This window comes from Megascapheus bottae, chromosome 9 (genome assembly GCF_031878675.1).
Source record: "Megascapheus bottae isolate mThoBot1 chromosome 9, mThoBot2.hap1, whole genome shotgun sequence".
Classification (NCBI taxonomy): Eukaryota; Metazoa; Chordata; class Mammalia; order Rodentia; family Geomyidae; genus Megascapheus; species Megascapheus bottae.
The window spans coordinates 30008968-30027580 of NC_143517.1; the positions used below are offsets into that span (position 1 = coordinate 30008968).

An 18613-nucleotide genomic window follows, 5' to 3' on the forward strand; every position below is an offset into this window, starting at 1 on the left:
ATTTGACAAAGGAGCCAAAGATATACAGTGGAACAAATACAGCCTATTCAATTATTGGTGCTGGCAATGCACCACATGCAGAAAACTAAAAATTGACCCTAGCCTTTCGCCATGCACAAGCATTAACTCAAAATGGATCAAAGACCTCAACATCAGACCGGAAACCGTGAAACTGCTACATGATAAAGTAGGAGAGACACTGGAACTCATAGGCACAGGCAAAAGATTCCTGAACAGAATCCCAGAGTCACAACAGATTGGAGAGAGACTCAATAAATGGGACTACCTAAAAATAAAAAGTTTCTGTATAGATAAAAACAAAGTCGCAAAAGTAGAGAGACAGCCAACCAACTGGGAAAAGATATTCACCAACAATACATCTGACAAATGCTTAATATCCAGTATCTACAGGGAACTCAAGATGTCACTAATTTTATGACTGCACAATTATTTCTAAAATTCCTGGGGTGAAAAACAAACCTTTTGTTGATATTGCTGCAATTACCAAAACCTATCTCTAAAGGGTCTTGTTAGCACTCTTATGAAATATTAGTTATATGAACAATATATTATCATATTGAACTACTATTTATTCACCAACTTAAAATCTCTTTGTGTGAATTCTGGGAATGTATAATTTTTTGGCAAATATTCACAGTGGATTCTTAAAAAAACCTTTTTGAATATCTGCCTGGCATACTTTCTCCTTTAGGAAATATATTGATTTAATATTCATGTCGAATGTCACTTTAGATGATATTGAGTGTTTTGCAAAGTCTATTGGTAAAGTTTCTTTCTTTTCTTTTCTTACCTTTTATCTTTTTTGACGGTCATAGGGGCTTGAACTCTGGGCCTGAATGTTGTCATTGAGCTCCTCAGCTCAAGGCTAGTGCTCTACTACTTGAGCCAAAGCACCATTTCCAGTTCTCTAGTGGTTAATTGGACATAAGAGTCTTATGGTCTTTAGTACCTGGGCTGGCTTTAAACCTTGATCCTCAGATCTCAGGCTTCTGAATAGCTAGGATTTCAGGCGTGAGCTGCGGGCACTTGGCTTCCTCAAGTTTCTTAAATCCTTAATATTTTCTTTACTAGTATCTTACTCCAGGTGAAATTATTGTTCATCATTAATTTTTCAGTGCCCTTTTAGCCAATGAATGAGCACACTAAGTTCAAATGGTATTTTGCTCTATAGTGGTTTTTTAAAATATTTTTATTGTAATTAATAGAAGGGTTACATTATATTCGCCAGATAGAAGGTGCACTACTTCACATACATTGATATCCTTTCTCATGCCTTGGTCCCCATTTCCCTCCCCCACCCCCCTACCCTCATTTTGTTTTCCCCCCTTTCCTATCCAATTTCAAATAACCAAATATGCATATATCCAATATGTCGGATAAGAAAGTGAAATACGGTAACAATATGAGATAACCAAGGGACAGCAAAAGAGATGAGCGATAACATAGTACATTAAGGACAACAATCACTCATTATATGCCTTTTGTTTCTATATCCTGGAGGTCCTTTCATTTAGTGTCATACTGTATGGCCTTATGTATCTAGGTTTTGCTTTATTGCAAATCTCTGCTAGGATAGCTCAAGGTTTTGTTTTTGTTTTTAATGAAATGCTTACCTCAGACCCAAAACTAAGACAGGTGTAATGACCAAGTGTAACCAGGTAGTAAAATACCCATTGTGCATGCAGGACATTGTCATTTTAGTTTACTCTCTCCTGATCCTTCTAGTAAGTCGAGCAAAACAAGTGGCAGATAAATCATTTGAACCAGTGGTAGTCAGAATCCTTAATTATTGAAAGAGCTTCTACACAGAAGTATATAATGCTGATTCTCTTTATTAATCTTAAGAGTCAGTGAGGCACACAATGAGGTAAAGTAATGTCTACAATATTTTCATTTGATCTCTGTGACATTCTTTTGCTTCACAGCTGCTTTCAGGTGTTAGCAATGACTACAAAATTATCTGTCTCTGAGTTTTACAGTTTAGTTTTTTGTGAACCTGAGTTAGTAATTAGCTTAAAATTGTGTGTGTGTGTGTGTGTGTGTGTGTGTGTGTGTGTGTGTGTGCGAGTTTAAGTGAGTACAAGAGATAAAGGTGTATAGCTGATGCACAATAAGAAATAATTCCTTTTTCCCACCTGGGACAATGCTCAGGCTCAGGGGTAATGTGGTATCCTTGAGCTGAAGAGCTCAGGGACAGCACCCAATGACTTCCCCCCACAACACACACGCAAAACTGCAGCAGAATGGCTGAGTAGAATGGCAGTGCTAACAACAATGTGTTGTTATATAATAACGGAGCTATGCAAGAGCCTCCATGATAGGTTGTCGAAGCATGTTGACTAATAAGCTGTGAAACTATGGGCTTTCTCTCTAAGCGGTATGTAAAAATAAATGGAATAATTATGAGTGCTACTCAAGAAAGAAAAACTTTCTCCTATACAGGCCTTTAGAATGGATGCTTTTACTTTCTTGATATTACTGGTAAATTTTAAGAAGTCTGTGAGTTGGGTTGAACAAATACCAGTATCATTAATTCAAAATGAAGAAGGAAGCTTTCATAATTCAAAAGTAAGGATGTTTGTCCAAAGTTGGAAGTGAATACCATAATTAGAACATCAGATCTTTTAACTATGTATCAAGCTATCGAATCACAGCTTTTATTCCCTTACTTTCTACTTAATATCATAGAAGAATTCATTTATTGGAGCAGACATAATAGAGTTATTATATGTTACCCAAAATGGGTAAAAAATGTGTACATAGAACTTGTTTTTATTTTTTTTGCCACAGTACTAGTAGCAAGATAAAGGTCATCTCTCTGAAGCGAATCCATTCTGGAGGGTTTCCCATCTCCATGGCAAACTTATGTTGGATCTGGATCCAACGTCAGGCATCACTATGGAGCATACCCCTTTTCCTATACTGTGTGTGTGTGTGTGTGTGTGTGTGTGTGTGTGTGTGTAAACCAAAGAATGCATGATTTAAATTTTTTGATCCCAATTATCTGGTGAATGCATATGTTTACATTTCCACAAAATTTACTTTATTTCTTCTAGTCCTAGAATAAATGATCAATGCACACGACAGAATTAGAATAGAATCTTCTCTCTTCTATTGCTCAGAGAGGAAGGAAAACCCCAGCAACTATGTATTTTCCTATAGTAAGATTTCAGGTCTCTCTCTGGTCTTTTAGCCAATGACAAAATAGAAAGTTTAAATGAAAATGCCCATTTAACTTATCTTCATAATGTAAAGATTACTTGTAAAAGTTTATTTCTTAAAGTAAAAGAGGAATTTAGTTTGTTTCTGTTTCTTCTTTATTCTCCAAACAGTTTCAAGCATGAATTATCTAAATATTTCAGTTGAATTCTAAGATATGTTTAGGTATAAGAAAGTGAGGAATTTTATTTACTTTTCAAGAGCTCTTAAACAGTGTGACTCTTCTTTTACCAATAGTTACTCTAGAAAGGTGTACAGGGTTTTCTCGTGTGGTTTCTTAGAACATCAAAGTTTTGATAAGGCCACATAGGTAATAGTTCTCAAATGTTGCTTAAGATATTGGGTTTCAAAACTCCAGGGTTATAAGTGAAAAAGTATTTTAAAAAACAGATAATTATTGTGACTTCTCACATGGAGTTTATCATGCCTGTGGGAAGGTCCTTAAAATGCAATGCTGGGATATTGCAGTAATCATCCTAATTCCTTTAAGACGGTGCCTTTAACCGGTTGGTAACAGTCCATATAACCTTTGTGCAACTTCCTGAGGATTATGAAACCAGGGAATGACATATTGGCAGGCACCTTTGTTTTCCATTGTCACCCAAGAGGCAGCCGGAACCAGTCTAGTGAGAAAGAACTCCAGGAAAAACACCTACCAAGTTCCTGGCAAAAATGCTTTTAAAATGGAGCCCCATGGCATGCAATGGATTGATAAGGAACAATTCTCCTGCTGGAATGAAACTTGGAGAGCAAACTTCTGATGACAAACAGGGCTCATTATCTGCAGTGACTTGATCTGGACTTGAAGATGGATTTTTGGCAAAGTTCTTGATGCGTCCTGTTGATAATTCCTAGGGGTGCTAGCTAGTCAAGGTTCACCTCTGACATTTTTACCATGTGGTCTTTGATTGCTACTGTGGAGGGCTCCAAGAGTTCTCCTAAGTCTTCCAGTAAAGCTGGACATCACGAAAGAATTTTACGGTGTGGTTGCTTGTAGCTAACACTGCCTGTTGCCACTCTTTTCTATCTTACGTTATTTTAAAAATTATTTTTACTTTTTTTGAGCCTTTCCCCAATTTCTTATTGCTAGTAATCAAGATTATTACTCATGGAAGCCAATGGTTTCTTCCAAGGAAGCACTGACTATTTTCATAAAACCACTTCTTGATATTGGAGCTGTGTCACTTACTCTGCTGAATGGTTAATAGTTTTTGTTTTTAATGAGTCCCCCCTCTTAGAAATAAGAAATGACCGCTGAAGCTTTGCTTAAGAAATCCAATCCTTAAAAGGTGATGTTGGAGTAGTAAGGAAAAAAGGAATCATCTTTTGGCCCCAGCTTAGGTACAATGAAATTTGAAGAAAAGAAAGGTAGAGTATCTTTTATTAGATCCAATATTGACAGCAATGTGCTGGCATGGTAGACATGCCTTCTGTCTGAGATAAGTATGACATCTACTCAAAAACAGCTCAGCAGAGAGAGAAATGCCAACGATAATAGATGTGACCTTTTAGTGCCTTGGCCACTGGCATGGCACTACGGTAATCCTAGATCACCCATTTTTCCATTTGGATGTAGCTAAGACTGACAGGGCAGGTGTCCTGACTAAAGCCACTGATTTATGATCAGCTTTCAACCTCCTTCCTTCTTGCCTCTTCCAAAGCAAGCTGGAAAATCCGGTTCTTTTCACTACCTCTGAAAAGAACCTAGTAACAAGGACCAGGGCATTCCCTATTACTCATAAGGCTGTGCTAAATGAATGTGACCATCCATGATACACGGATGGACTTTGGAGTTCTATAAAATTGCTATTAAATTCAGTGGAATTAAAATGCCTCTGCCTACTGGTAAAGAACTTGAACTGTAATATCTTAGATATTACAGTGAACGAAGAACAACTTTTCCTTCATGATAAATTGCATAGGAACAAGTGATACCATGAATGTTGGGTGCTGCTTCAGGCAAATTATATTTGTTAAAATTACCTGTGGGTTGATTTTTTTTCTGTCAGTCATGGGGCTTGAACTTAGGGCTTGAGCACTGTCCTTGGGCTTTCCTCAAGACTAGAGCTCTACCACTTGAACCACAGCACCACTTCCAGCTTTTTTCTATGTATGTGGTACAGAGGAATTGAACCTGAGTCTTCGTGCATGCTAGGAAAGCACTCTACCATTGGGCTAAACTCCTGGCCCCCGTGGGCTGATTTTAATAACTTACAGTTACTCACCTAGTGCCATTGATATCACCCTAAGTATGCAGAATAGCTCTAGGAGATGGATGGAGAATGTTTGGACCTCAGTGACCTGGTGGCTTTTGAGGGGCTAAAATTTGAACTAAACATCACTGGAAATGTGAAGGGAAGGAAGCACACTTTTTCCTGAACACACATTATAAACAGCACTCACAGACATCCTTCCCTGTCTTCAGCAGGAAATGTAGGAGCATGCTCCATGTACATTTGTGTGGACATTTGTGAACATGCCTTTTCTGGAAGTCAGCTACCTTAAACAGCAAACGTATGCATCTATGCTTCAACTCTGTTCCATCTTGTGTCATGTGGAACAACTTAGCTCTCTGCATCTCAGGTGTACTCTTCCAGTTTAGACTCTGACTTTGCCTTTGTGTTGGCCTCACCTCATAGCCACAGAGTGCAGCGTGTCTCAGAACTCAGGACTCCTATTCTGCCCATGTCCTGCTAGTCTAGAACACCATCCACTCAGGACCCTCTTACCCCACTGTTCAACCATCTAATACTGAGATTAGTTGGGTTCTGGCTTAGGTGACTGCTTGGACCAGACCTTGAACTTAGGCAAGGGAAGAATACTATCCAGGGATCCAAGCCATAGAGGGAAGAAGGAAGCTATCTTGTGCCAGGAACAAAGGGCACTGTGCCCTCTCCAGTCCTCAAACACTTCGGGAAATACATCTGTACTAAATAGGCAAAAAGGTAGTCAAGACCATGAGCCATACTCATGACTAATACCAGCTATATCCTCAGACTGTGTTCATTTGCATTGCCTTTTTTCAAAAACAATTTTTAGACACCAGAGGTTCTAGTTGAACAGCTGGTTATTATTATGCTAGAAATATCAGAAGGAGAAACCCAGATTCTCCCCATATTCAAGAGGAGTCACAACCCAGCTTAGTATGGGAAGAGTCTAGCTTGCTATGTAAGGCCCCAGATGCTATCTTTTAAATCTAACAGTAAAAGGATAAAACTGTTCATATTATCTTATTCTTTACGCATGAGGACTATGGAGTTCAGATGACCAGCTTCCACAGAAATAGAACAGTATTTTAAATAAGGTCTGCCTAATTCTACTAGCTGGATATTGCTGATAAAATATTAGAAGGGTTTGTATTTAGAGTATTGATGATATATCTGAGAGAAGAAGTGAAAAACTGATGTAAGATCCAGAAGAAAATGAATGGGAACCAAGGATATTCCAGGAAGTATTTTTTTTTGCCAGTCCTGGGCTTGAACTCAGGGCCTGAGCACTCTCCCTGGGATCTCTCAAGGCTAGAGCTCTACCACTTGAGCCACAGCACCACTTCTGACTTTTTCTATGTATGGGGTACTGAGGAATCGAAGCCAGTCTGCACTCTACCATTAGGCCACACTCCTGGCCCTTCAGGCAGTAATTTCATCTTCATGTTAACATACCTCCTCTGTATGCTATCACCAAAGAAGCAACCTTCCATAACAACTTTTACTAAATGTGATCTCAAATGAACACTATTTTTTGATTCTAGGGTGCTTACTTACTCATCTCCCAATTAATTTACAAGGAAAAGAACATTTTAAAGCAATTTGTAGCAGTTAATATCTGGAAACTGGAAAGAATTTAATACCATCCAATGGAATAAAATGGGATGGCCATGTCATATAATGGAGCATAAACAGAACGATATCAACTGACATACATAAATATAGAGAACACAATTAAACAAGATAGTTAAAGTGGAATATAATACATAGTGTATACCACCACTGTGTAACGCTTACAATATGCATAGCAATGGATGAACAGCTAACGGATCCATACTGTGCAGCGAGGACCTGAATGATCTACATGGGGAAAAGCAGCTACTGAATTCAGTACTCAAGATCTCTTTGAGGGAGGAAAGGAAGAAGGAAAGAAAATGAGAAGTGAAAGTTAGGATTTTACTTAGATCCAAAAGTTCTGATTTTCTTTTTCTAAAAGGAACATCTGTGCCAGGTAGAAACTTAAAAAAATAGTTTTTAGGGATGGATTTGGTAAGTTCAGCAGTGATAGTGAAGCTGCATGAGGGGCCAGTGTGACCACCTGCAACAGCGCAGAAGGAACACACCACTTTCCCCAAGTACAGTAACATGCCTGGACTGCAGTGAGAACTGAAGGAACTACAGAGACTTGTCATGTTGAAGCTCTGCTCTTGGATAAGGGACCACACAGTTCATAACTCAGGATAGGGAAACCACACCCCCCACTTCAGTTAGAAGCAGTCAGGATGGAGGGGAAAGTGCCTTTCAGAAATGACTTTTGTGGTAAGAAGGGCCATAACAGGAAGGTCAGATGAATGGACATGAATGGACTTGCTGCTGAGTGCATGAAACATCTTGAAGGACTACCCAAACTATTAAGTTCTGTGGTTTGCAATGCCAAGAGAATCTACTTTTGTCAGCCAGATCTATGAATCAGGGACTTCATTTGGTGGATGAGGCTCAGGGATACTTAAAAATAGAAAAGTCCTGGCTAGCTAACATATAAATAAAATTAATAGGATTCAATTAAATGAAAGTGATGCCATTGCTGCCTTACTTTCATTGGCAGAAAATATTGAAAGAAGAAAGATACTGAGCCACTAGCTCTAGTTTAGAGCTAGAAGAAAGACAGGAAGCAGAAGCTAGAAAAACTAGTTTTCATCAGTATAAAAATCCAAAAGAAGCCACTCACAATGGGACTTCACATGTTGATAACTTACTAGGCTATTGGAGATTTTAACAGAAAGTAATTGAACTACTGCTCATGATAACATGGATATCTCTCTTAGTGGCATTGTTTGGCTACCATGGAACAAATATGTCCTTTGGGAACTGAATTCTGGGATAAATGCAGCTAGCTCAGAATCCATTCCCTGGTATTGTGCATAGCATTCCTGGGACTGGACTAATATAGAGAACGTGTGCTGGGGCGCTGCCCATACTATGTTCCTCATTGTAGCATTTGTTGAAAAGAAGGAACTAAAAAGGAAAATAAGAGATAAAGATACAGAAAGAACCATTCAAGTTCCCCTATATCCTTTGTCAGCCAGTTTTGGGGAATAAAACCCAGAGCTCTTCCTTAAGAAATATTTCAGAATGAAAAACAATTTAATAGGATTTTTTTAGTCTTTTATTTTTCTCAACTCTTCCATGTGACACAATCACTGGATCTTTGTCATCTTAATAGAAAAACCAGTTATCCCCTTGAAAATAGGTACACATATGTATGTGCTAAAGACACTATTGGGTTTTTTTACCCAAGGTACAAGACAATCCAAATTTACTAGGTACTCAATACAAAAATTTAAAAAGAAAAATTGGACTAATGAGCAAACTAGCAATGTTAGTACATCCTAAATATAATATACAATTGTCCTCCCCCTTCATCTTCTCATGGTATACATTTTAAAAATGGTTCTGAAATCTTGTTTATTTTCTGAGGACATATGGAGTCTGGAAGTCCTAAATATTTCCTTTCACAAACTCCACATATCAAATCACTATTGTCAGGAAGTTTAATAGTTTAAATCCATCTAGTTTTCTATCATCTTCTTCTCTGACTATTTGCCTTTTGTAGAACCACGTGGCTAGGTTGGTCATCCATGATTCTTTTTAATTTCTAGGCAGATAACAAATGCTGTTTTGAGAGAAACAATTGGTCAATAAAAGGGAGTGCCATACAGAGCTTCTGTATGGCAAAGGACATAGCTAGTAAATTAATTAGGAAGCCTACAGAATGGGAGAAGATCTTCACCAACCATACAACGGACAAAGGCCTCATATCTAAAATATATCAACAGCTCAAAAAATTGAATCACTCCAAAACTAATCTCCAAAGAAACAACCATCCCACCAAAAGATGGGCCAAAGACTTAAAGAAAGTCTTCTCTGAAGAAGAATTAAGAATGGCCTATAGACACATGAAGAAATGCTCGACACCTCTGGTCATAAAAGAAATGCAAATCAAAACAACTCTGAGATTCCACCTCACTCCAGTTAGAATGGCCAGGATCAAGAAAACTAATAACAACAGATGCTGGAGGGGATGTGGCCAGGAGGGATCACTGCTACACTGCTGGTGGGAGTGCAAACTCATTCAACCACTATGGAAAGCAGTATGGCAGTTCCTCAAAAGACTACATAGAGTTCCCCTATGACCCAACAATTCCACTACTTGGCATTTACCCAATCATCCAGAAACAAGGGCATACTAAATCCACTAGCACAATGATGTTCATTGCAGCACTATTTACCATAGCAAAGATATGGAACCAACCCAGATGTCCTTCAGTTGATGAGTGGACCAACAAGATGTGGTATTTATACACAATGGAATTCTATGCTACTGTCAGAAAGAACGACATCTCCCCATTTGTAAGGAAATGGAAAGACTTAGAAAAAAATCATATTAAGTGAAGTAAGCCAGACTCAAAGCAACATAGACTCAGTGGTTTCCCTCATTTGCCATAATAAGTAGAAACCTTGGACTCTTCTAGCAGAGATTTGTAATAGAGCAAAACCTAGATACATAAGGCCATACAGTATGCTGCTAAATGAAAGGACCTCTAGTATATAGAAACAAAAGCCATATAATGAGTGATTGTTTTCCTTAATGTACTGTTATCTCTCATCTCTTTTGCTGTCCCTTGGTTATCTCATATTGTTACAGTATTTCACTTTCTTATCTGACATATTGGATATATGCGTATTTGGTTATTTGAAATTGGATAGGAAAGGGGGGAAAACAAAATGAGGGTAGGGGGGTGGGGGAGGGAAATGGGGACCAAGACATGAGAAAGGGTATCAATGTATGTGAAGTAATGCACCTTCCATCTGGCGAATGTAATGTAACCCTTCTATTAATTACAATAAAAATATATGGAAAAAAATACAGATGCTGCAATGATGTTCATTGCTTCAGTGATGTTCATTGCAGCATTATTTACCATAGTTAAGATATGGAACCAACTCAGATGCCCTTCAGTATATGATTGGATCAAGAAGGTGTAGTACTTACATACAGCGGAATTCTATGCTGTCATAAGAAAGAATGACATCACTCCATTCGTAAGGAAATGGAAAGCTTGGAAAAAAATCATATTACGTGAAGCCAGACTCAAAGGAACATAGGCTCCATGGTTTTCCTCATTTGTAATAATTAGTACACATCTAGCACTCTCCTAGCAGAGGATTACAAGAGCTCAAAACCTATGGACATTGGGTTGGTCATACAGGATGTGGAAATAAGAGCTTTATCCCGTGTGATTGTTGTTCTTAATGTACTGTTATTTCTCTTCTCTCTTTTTATTGCCCTTATGGTTAATCTCATGTTGTTACTGTATCTGACTTTGTTATCTAGTATATACTATACAGGTTTATTTGTTTATTTGAAATAGGAAAGGGAAGGGGATAAACAAGATGATTGGGAGGAGGTGGAGGGAGGGAAATGGGGACAAAAACATGAGAAGCGGTATCAATGTGTGAGAAGTAATGCACCTACTACCTGACAAATGTAACTAATCCCTCTATAAATTACCCCAACAATAAAAAAAAAAGAGATCTGAGAAGAAATGATTAAGGAGAACTCAAAACTTCTGTTTTGGCAAAACGCTACAGAATGCTATGCTTCTTCTATACACACATACTATGTATGCTAAGGTATATAAAGTCAATTTCTGAGGCATGGTAGATTATAATTAATGATGAAATCAAATAATCATAAACAATATAATGTATAATAATAAGAAGAATGGTGAAAATGCAATTTTCCTCTCTCACAAAGCATCTTACTTATCATCTTATATTATACTTAACCATTTTTGTGTGTGATGATGTAAGATGACACACGCTATGGTGAGGTAAAGTGAGGTGAATGACATATCTTGTGATGTATTATTAGGTTATTATATAAAGGTCATTTGAACACAACCAGTGTGGTAACCAGATCTGATGATAATGAAAGAGCTACTGCTAATGGGCAGGTCGTACATACAATGTGTTCGCGTTGCACAAAGGAATGATTCATATCTCAGGCAGGGTCCAAATCAGAGGGTAAATCTTATCAGTCTTAGGAATCTTTGTTCTCAGTAAATACTCTATTAGTATTTGTTAAATATCAGAATTAATAATGAAATGAGTTGGTTTTGCTCATTTATTTCTATGGGAGATTAGTGACATGTCATGTGAAGAAAACCTTAGAACCCACTCAAGGATAAGATCCCAAAGTGGAATAATAGTATTTTCAAGTAAGAGCTATGGAGAAATGTAATCTTTGGAAAACTTGCCCGAATCTTAGTACATCATTTTCAAACAAGAGATACCATCCCTTCCTAAGAGTTAGTCTAATCTTAGTACCAGAAAACTGAAACCTTCTCACTGGAGAATAAATATATTTCAATTTTTAATAGGTGACCAACTGTGACAGAGCTGAGGCTATCAAATTAGTCGAAGCATTAGACATACTCCATGTCAACTGAGGGGCATGTGGAGAGAGAGGAGCTGGGGTGAGGGGCAGGTGCTTGGCTTCTGGTCATAGTATTGGCAGCAGCAGCTGCTGTGTAGCCTGGAGGCAGCACTCTGCCTGCCCCAACATCCAAGAGATGCAGGAGAGAAGCTCCAAAAACCAAGAGACCTCAGAGGAGAGGAGAGCCGGTGGTCGGATAGGGCAGACAGTGCCTCTGGTGGTCAGATGATGATCAGAGAGGTCATCACAGCTATAAAGGGTCAGGAAAGTTAGAATTACCTTATAAGATCATATTGGTAGATCATATTGGTAGACTATATGCCATCAATGATGAGAAAGATCATTTTTCTATGTTCCAGAAACATTAGGAAGAAATTACAGGCCCATAAATCTGGAAGGAGAGAGCGTTAGCTCTACCATGATGGATGATGAAAGGTGAGATTAAATGATTCTGAAACTTTGCCTGCTCTGATAAACTGCTGTGACTTAAGAAAGTGAACTCTGCTTGGCTGGACATGGGCTCCCTAATATTATGGTAAAAGGAATTTCTCACATTGCAGCCCAGGGCAGCAGAATCTGATGTTACCGTGGCAGTGTTCTGCACGTACCCATAATTTAGGGCCTTACTTTAACACAAGCCTTTGGAAGAATTGGTAAATTGCTTTATACATTTTACTTTTTTCGCCAGTCCTTGGGATTGACATCAGGGCCTAGGCACTGTCCTTGGGCTTTCTCAAAGCTAGTGCTCTGCCATTTGAGCCACAGCACCACTTCTGAATTTTTCTGTGTATTTGGTACCAAAAAATCGAACCCAGGACTATGTGCATGCTATGCAAGCACTCGAGGCCATGCTCCCAGCCCCTACATTTTACTTCTTTGTTCTAGATTTAGTTTGTAGATGGTTGCTCCACTTTTACTATTACTTAAAAGTCAACATTACCAAAGATTTTGTTGTTGCTGTTTTGTTTTCCTCTCTCTCTCTCTCTCTCTTTTTTTTTATTGGCTGTGGGGCTTGAACTCTGGGCCTGTGCACTGTTCCTGAGCTCTTCAGCTCAAGGCTAGTGCTCTGTCACTTTGAGCCACAGTATCACTTCCAGTTTTCTGGTGGTTAATTGGAGGTAAGAGTCTCACAGACTGTCATGCCCAAGATGGCACTGAACCTCAGTCCTCAGATCTCAGCCTCCTGAGTAGCTCGGATTACAGGTACGAGCCACTGGCACCCGGAAGATTTTTTCCTATTAACTGATTTTTTTCATTTGCTTATTTATTTTTGTGCCAGTAATGTGCTTAAACTCCTTTTTCATTCAAATCTGGCATATACCACTTGAGCCATAAGACTCCTCAGCTGGCTTTTTGCTGGTTAATTGTAGCTAACAGTCACACAGACTTCTCTATCCATCCTGGCTTCAAACCATGATTCTCTGTTCTCAGCCTCCTGAATGGCCAGGATGACAGGTGGGAGCCGGTAATGGAGCCCAGCTGAAGTGACTCTACAAGCATGAAGAGCATCAGAAGCATATACAGAAGAAGAAAACTCAAGAGGAATTGGGAAAGACACTTCTGTAGCATCCATGACCGTCTTTCCTTGCCAATGCCCTTCTGGCAAGATTCAGTCAGTAGAATAAGCAAGGTCTTCAAGCCTTCAAAATATAGTTTTAGAAGCAGACAGGTGTAGGCTTTTTGTTTATAGGCTCAGATGGAAGACAGGGCTCTTGGCTGGGTGGCTTGACTCTTGATATTTTAGCTGGAGTGAAAACCTCAGAACCTTGGCTTCCTGAGTGGGGACAACAAATTAAACCCAGTAGATCCTTCTTAGCCTGTGGAGAAAATTTGTCTTTTTCATTTTCAATGGTGGAGCCTGCTTCTAACAGGTTAACTCTAAAACCCCAGATAAGAAGCTCCTTCTTATGCAGAACTACTGTCAATCCATATAGTTTAAGGAGGGGAAAAATCCACCACACCCTTATTTTGTCACTAGAAATGTCATGAGGTCATATTACCACCTTTGTTTCCAAGGAACCAATTTGATTCTTAGCTTACAAAACCACTAACAATAATGGCATGAGAAAGAATGCTGCCTCCAACTTCTGTGTCAGGAAATGCAAAGCAAAACAATGTGAGGAGTTGGCCGGGAGTTTGGCCTAGTGGTTAAAGTGCTTGCCTAGCATGCATGAAGACCCGGGTTCGATTCCTCAGTACCACATACATAGAAAAAAGCCGGAAGTGGTGCTCAGGCTCAAGTGGTAGAGCTCTAGCCTTGAGAAAGTCCAAGGACAGTGCTCAGGCCCTGAGCTCAAGCCCAGGACTGGCAAAAAAAAAAAAAAGAAACAAAGAAACAAAGAAACAATGTGAGGAGCAAAACTGAAAGACTGATGGCTTATGAAGTATAAACTAGTACAAACAACTACTTTGCAGAACTTATTAAAATTAGAAATTAACTGGGTGTTCATAATTCTAGCTACTTAAGAGGCTGAACTTGGAGGATCAACTTTCAAAGCCAGCCTGGGCAGATAATTCTGTGAAACTCTTGTCTTCATTTAACCAGCAAAAAGCTGAAAGTAGAGGGGTCAAGTAGTAAGAGAATTGAGCCAAGCAAGAGTGGAGGTCTAGAGTTCAAACTTCAGTATTGGCACCCCCACCCACCCAGAGATAATTATAAATGATAGCTTGCCAAGCTCTCATTTTTGGAGGCCCATGTTATAAAGAAACCTGAAAAAGAGTGACTGAAAATATGTGTTGAAGGATGTATCAATGTTTGTAAAGCACACATTCAAAGCAAAATAGATGAAATATCGATATGAAATACTCATACTCAGAACTATATAATATTTTTAATGGAAAAGGCAAATTTCAGAGAAGTAACATAATATGATCCTTATTATTATTTTGCATATGAAGGCCGGTCATTCAATGAATGAGAGTAGAAAGATAAATAGGTGGGCAATGAGTTTCCCTAAATGGGAAGAGATATGGGAGAAACTACTAATTTTACTTGATTTGCATCTGAGTAATTTCTTTAATCCTTTTTAAAAAATTTTTAGTTGTAAAAAGCTGTTAGCATTCAACACACCAGGTTAGGGGCACAATGCATGTTGATCAATGTCACATTTTTTTTTTCATCATTCACCTTCATCTCTTCCTATTCCTCCCATCCTCTCAATTTTCTTAGTTTCATTTCACAGTTATACATTGAATATTATGATGGCTTTACCCAAGCCTTTGCTCTGCATTCATCTGCTCACTTCCTATAGACCTATCCCTTCACCGCCAGTCTTAGCGTCCTGGTCTGCATTTTATTAGATTGTATGGCGTTGTTATACCACTAACCATCCCCCCACATGAAACCATGCTTCAGTTCTTACCTTGTGAACATGTATATATGACCATGTAAATGTTCACATAGATATTTATGAATGAGATCTGACTTTCATATATGAGAGAACACATGCATTTTCTGGGACTGCCTTACTTGATTTCACATAGTCTTTTCTAGGTCTGAACATTTCATTGCAAATGATGTTTTTTCTTTCTTCCAGATAGATGAGTAAAATTCCATTGACCACCTCTAGCACATGCCTCACTTAATAAGTAGGGAAAGGAGCTAAAGAGAAGCTTCTCAGAAGAAGCAAAAATAGCCAGAAAATACAAATCAGCAGCACTGAGATCCCATTTAACCCAAGTTAAAATGGCCATCAATTAAGAATGGAAACAACAGAAACTGGCATGGATGTGTTAGAGAAGGAATCTCAGTACATTGTCAGTGAGAAGGTAAACTGCTGCAACCACTTTAGAAAGCAGTTTAGAGAAAGCATATAACAACCCTATGAATCAGTGATAGCACCCTTAGGTGGTTAGCCAGCAGATTGTAAGTCAGGAAATAGTAAAGCCACCTGTGCAACTATGTTTATTGCTCCAGTATTCATTGTAACCAAGGCATGGAAACTGCCCAGATGCCCTTCAATGGACAAATGTATCAAGAAGATGCTGTATATTCACATATATGAGTTATTGATGGCTTCAGTGAATATTTATTATTTTGTCATAATTATATAATTTTAAAAATTATATTTGAAAACTTACATGAGAAAAGGAACTATTTCTTCAGTTTCTATGAGTCTACTGACACATAATGTCAGCATAGACATTGGAAAATCTTTGAGTACTATTTTATTACTTTATAAAACTAGATATAGAAACAATAGGGTTATCTTTGTGACTGTTGTCCTTAATGTACAATGTGAAGTTATTTCTTTTCTTCCCTCCTTTGTCAGCAATGTCTGGGGTTTAAAGAAACAAGCGTAAAAGAAGACATCTAGGGAAGCTGGAAGATAAATGCTGTCTGACCCAGGGATAAAAATACGAACCATACATATTTCAGAGAAGGTGAGATCACCCCTAATATGGCTGTTAGGAGACATATGCTGTGATACTATTTTGTATGCTGTGCAAAACAAAAGCCTCTGACAAATAGAAAGCATTACTACGTCATATATATATATATATGTACTTATATTACGCACCCTCATTTATTTTCATTGCTTGTAGAATATGACCTTATCTACAATAGAAAATAAATGAAACCAGAAAAACACTGAACGCAAAGAGAAAACCAAATGTCTGTGAATGATAGCATTTGCCAATAAAGCAAAACCCTGCCTGTCTCTGTTTGTGAGACATGATGGACCTGATGTCTTGGTCCCCATTTCCCTCCCCCAGAACCCCCACCCTCATCTTGTTTTCCCCCCTTCCCTATCCAATTTCAAATAACCAAATACAAATATATCCAATATATCAGATAGCAAAGTGAGATACTGCAACAATATGAGATAACCAAGGGATCACTACTACACTGTTGGTGGGAGTGCAAACTGGTTCAACCACTATGGAAAACAGTATGGCAGTTCCTCAAAAGACTAAACATAGAGCTCCCCTATGACCCAGCAATTCCACTACTAGGCATTTACCCAATTGTCCAGAAACAAGGACATACTAAATCCACTAGCACACTGATGTTCATTGCAGCACTACATATTAAATTTTTAAGTTTGACACTTTGACTTGCTTAGATTTAACTTTCAGTGGAAAAGAGAAGTGTTTATTTTCTTTCTTGTCTTTTTGCCAGTCCTGGGGACTCAACTCAGGGCCTGAGCATTATCCTTGGGCTTTCCTCAAGGCTAGTGCTCTACCACTTGAGCCACAATACCACTTCTGGCTTTTTTTGTGTGTATGTGGTACCCAGGAATTGAACCCCGGTCTTCCTGCATGCTAGGCAAGCATTCTACAACTAGGCCAAACTCCCCACCTTGTTTTTTCTTCTAAGTGCAAGTTCTAGAGCCTTGTAACTTTGTATATTGTTCAGAGCAAGTGTTCTATTTTGAGGTGGCACAAAAGCTAATGGTTACAGCCAAATTCCAGACTTGTCATCTCAGATCACCAGAGGTTCTTTCTCCTAGAAGTCACATCGGACTTTTGTCTTAGACCAACATCACACCTGTAGACAGAGTTTCAGGGGAAGGTTTGGGACCAATGTGAATTTGATGGCTGGTACTCAGATAGTACTTTGATGGCAAGACATTTAGAAACATTTCTAAGTAACCATTTCCCCTCTTACAGTCTTGAACTCTGATCTCTGGGGTTCCTCCCTTGGAAGTCTTCTCTAATCCAGGTAAATTATACATCATAATGGCATGGCCATCTCAGCTATTACTTTAAAATAACATGTTGACTTTGCAGAAAGTCTTACTTTAGGGAAAGCAGAGGTCACAATTGCAGTTGGTTGGCAGATCTGAGAAATACTTTCCCTCTCCTAGCTCCTTGTTCCTATTAGATTTCATCTTGTTTGCTATCTTCTCTTTTTCAAGTTCATAATTTCCTAATGCTATCTCTTGTCTACCCTACTTTAGAGATCACCCAAGATCACCCAGGACAGCTATTTCCAACTTTCAGCCCCATTTCCAAATTTGCCTAGCCTTGGCCAATGGACCATCTTGGAACAAATTTATAGCAAGGCCAATATGTGCAGGCCATGCTCGAATAGGTTAACATCTTTAGTCACATCTGTGTGACTACATACGGTGATTTTAAATAAAGGAGACCTTAAGTAAGAAATGCATTTCCAGAAGTGGAATGCCATGGAGGAATACAGTAGTCCAACGCTGTCCCTCATACCATAATTCACCTGTCTGATACACTGAAAGAGTTATACTTAGCAAGGAAACACATGAGCAATATTCATTTGTTTAAAAAATATACTCTAGATGAATGCTGGTGACTCATGCCTATAATCTTTGCTACTCAGGAGACTAATATCTAAGGATCACAGTTCAAAGCCAACCTGGCCCAGACAGCCAGCTTGGGACTCTTACGTCTAGTAAACTAGACATAAAAAGTAAGAAGTGATATTATGAATCAAGTGGTAGAACACTAGTCTTGAGAAAAAGGGTCTCAGAGACAGTGCTCAAACTCCAGGACACACTCTCTCTCTGTCTCTCTCTCTCTGTCTCTCTCTCTCTGTCTCTCTCTCTGTCTCTCTCTCTGTCTCTCTCTCTCTGTCTCTCTCTCTGTCTCTCTCTCTGTCTCTCTCTCTGTCTCTCTCTCTGTCTCTCTCTCTCTCTCTCTCTCTCTCTCTCTCTCTCTCTCTCTCTCTCTCTCTCTCTCTCTCTCTCTC

General features: G+C 38.8%; 1 protein-coding gene and 1 long non-coding RNA gene across 3 annotated transcripts in view; one reads left to right on the top strand and one right to left on the bottom strand.

Moving 5' to 3' along the window:
• The window catches only part of Ca1 (carbonic anhydrase 1), a 45844-nt gene that overhangs the window by 21237 nt on the left and 5994 nt on the right, over positions 1 to 18613 (bottom strand). The window lies entirely within an intron of this gene.
• LOC150058956 (uncharacterized) lies at positions 12304 to 16458 on the top strand. The gene is made up of 3 exons (XR_016536574.1): positions 12304 to 12381; positions 13378 to 13576; positions 16218 to 16458. It is a non-coding gene; the product is annotated as an uncharacterized LOC150058956 (long non-coding RNA).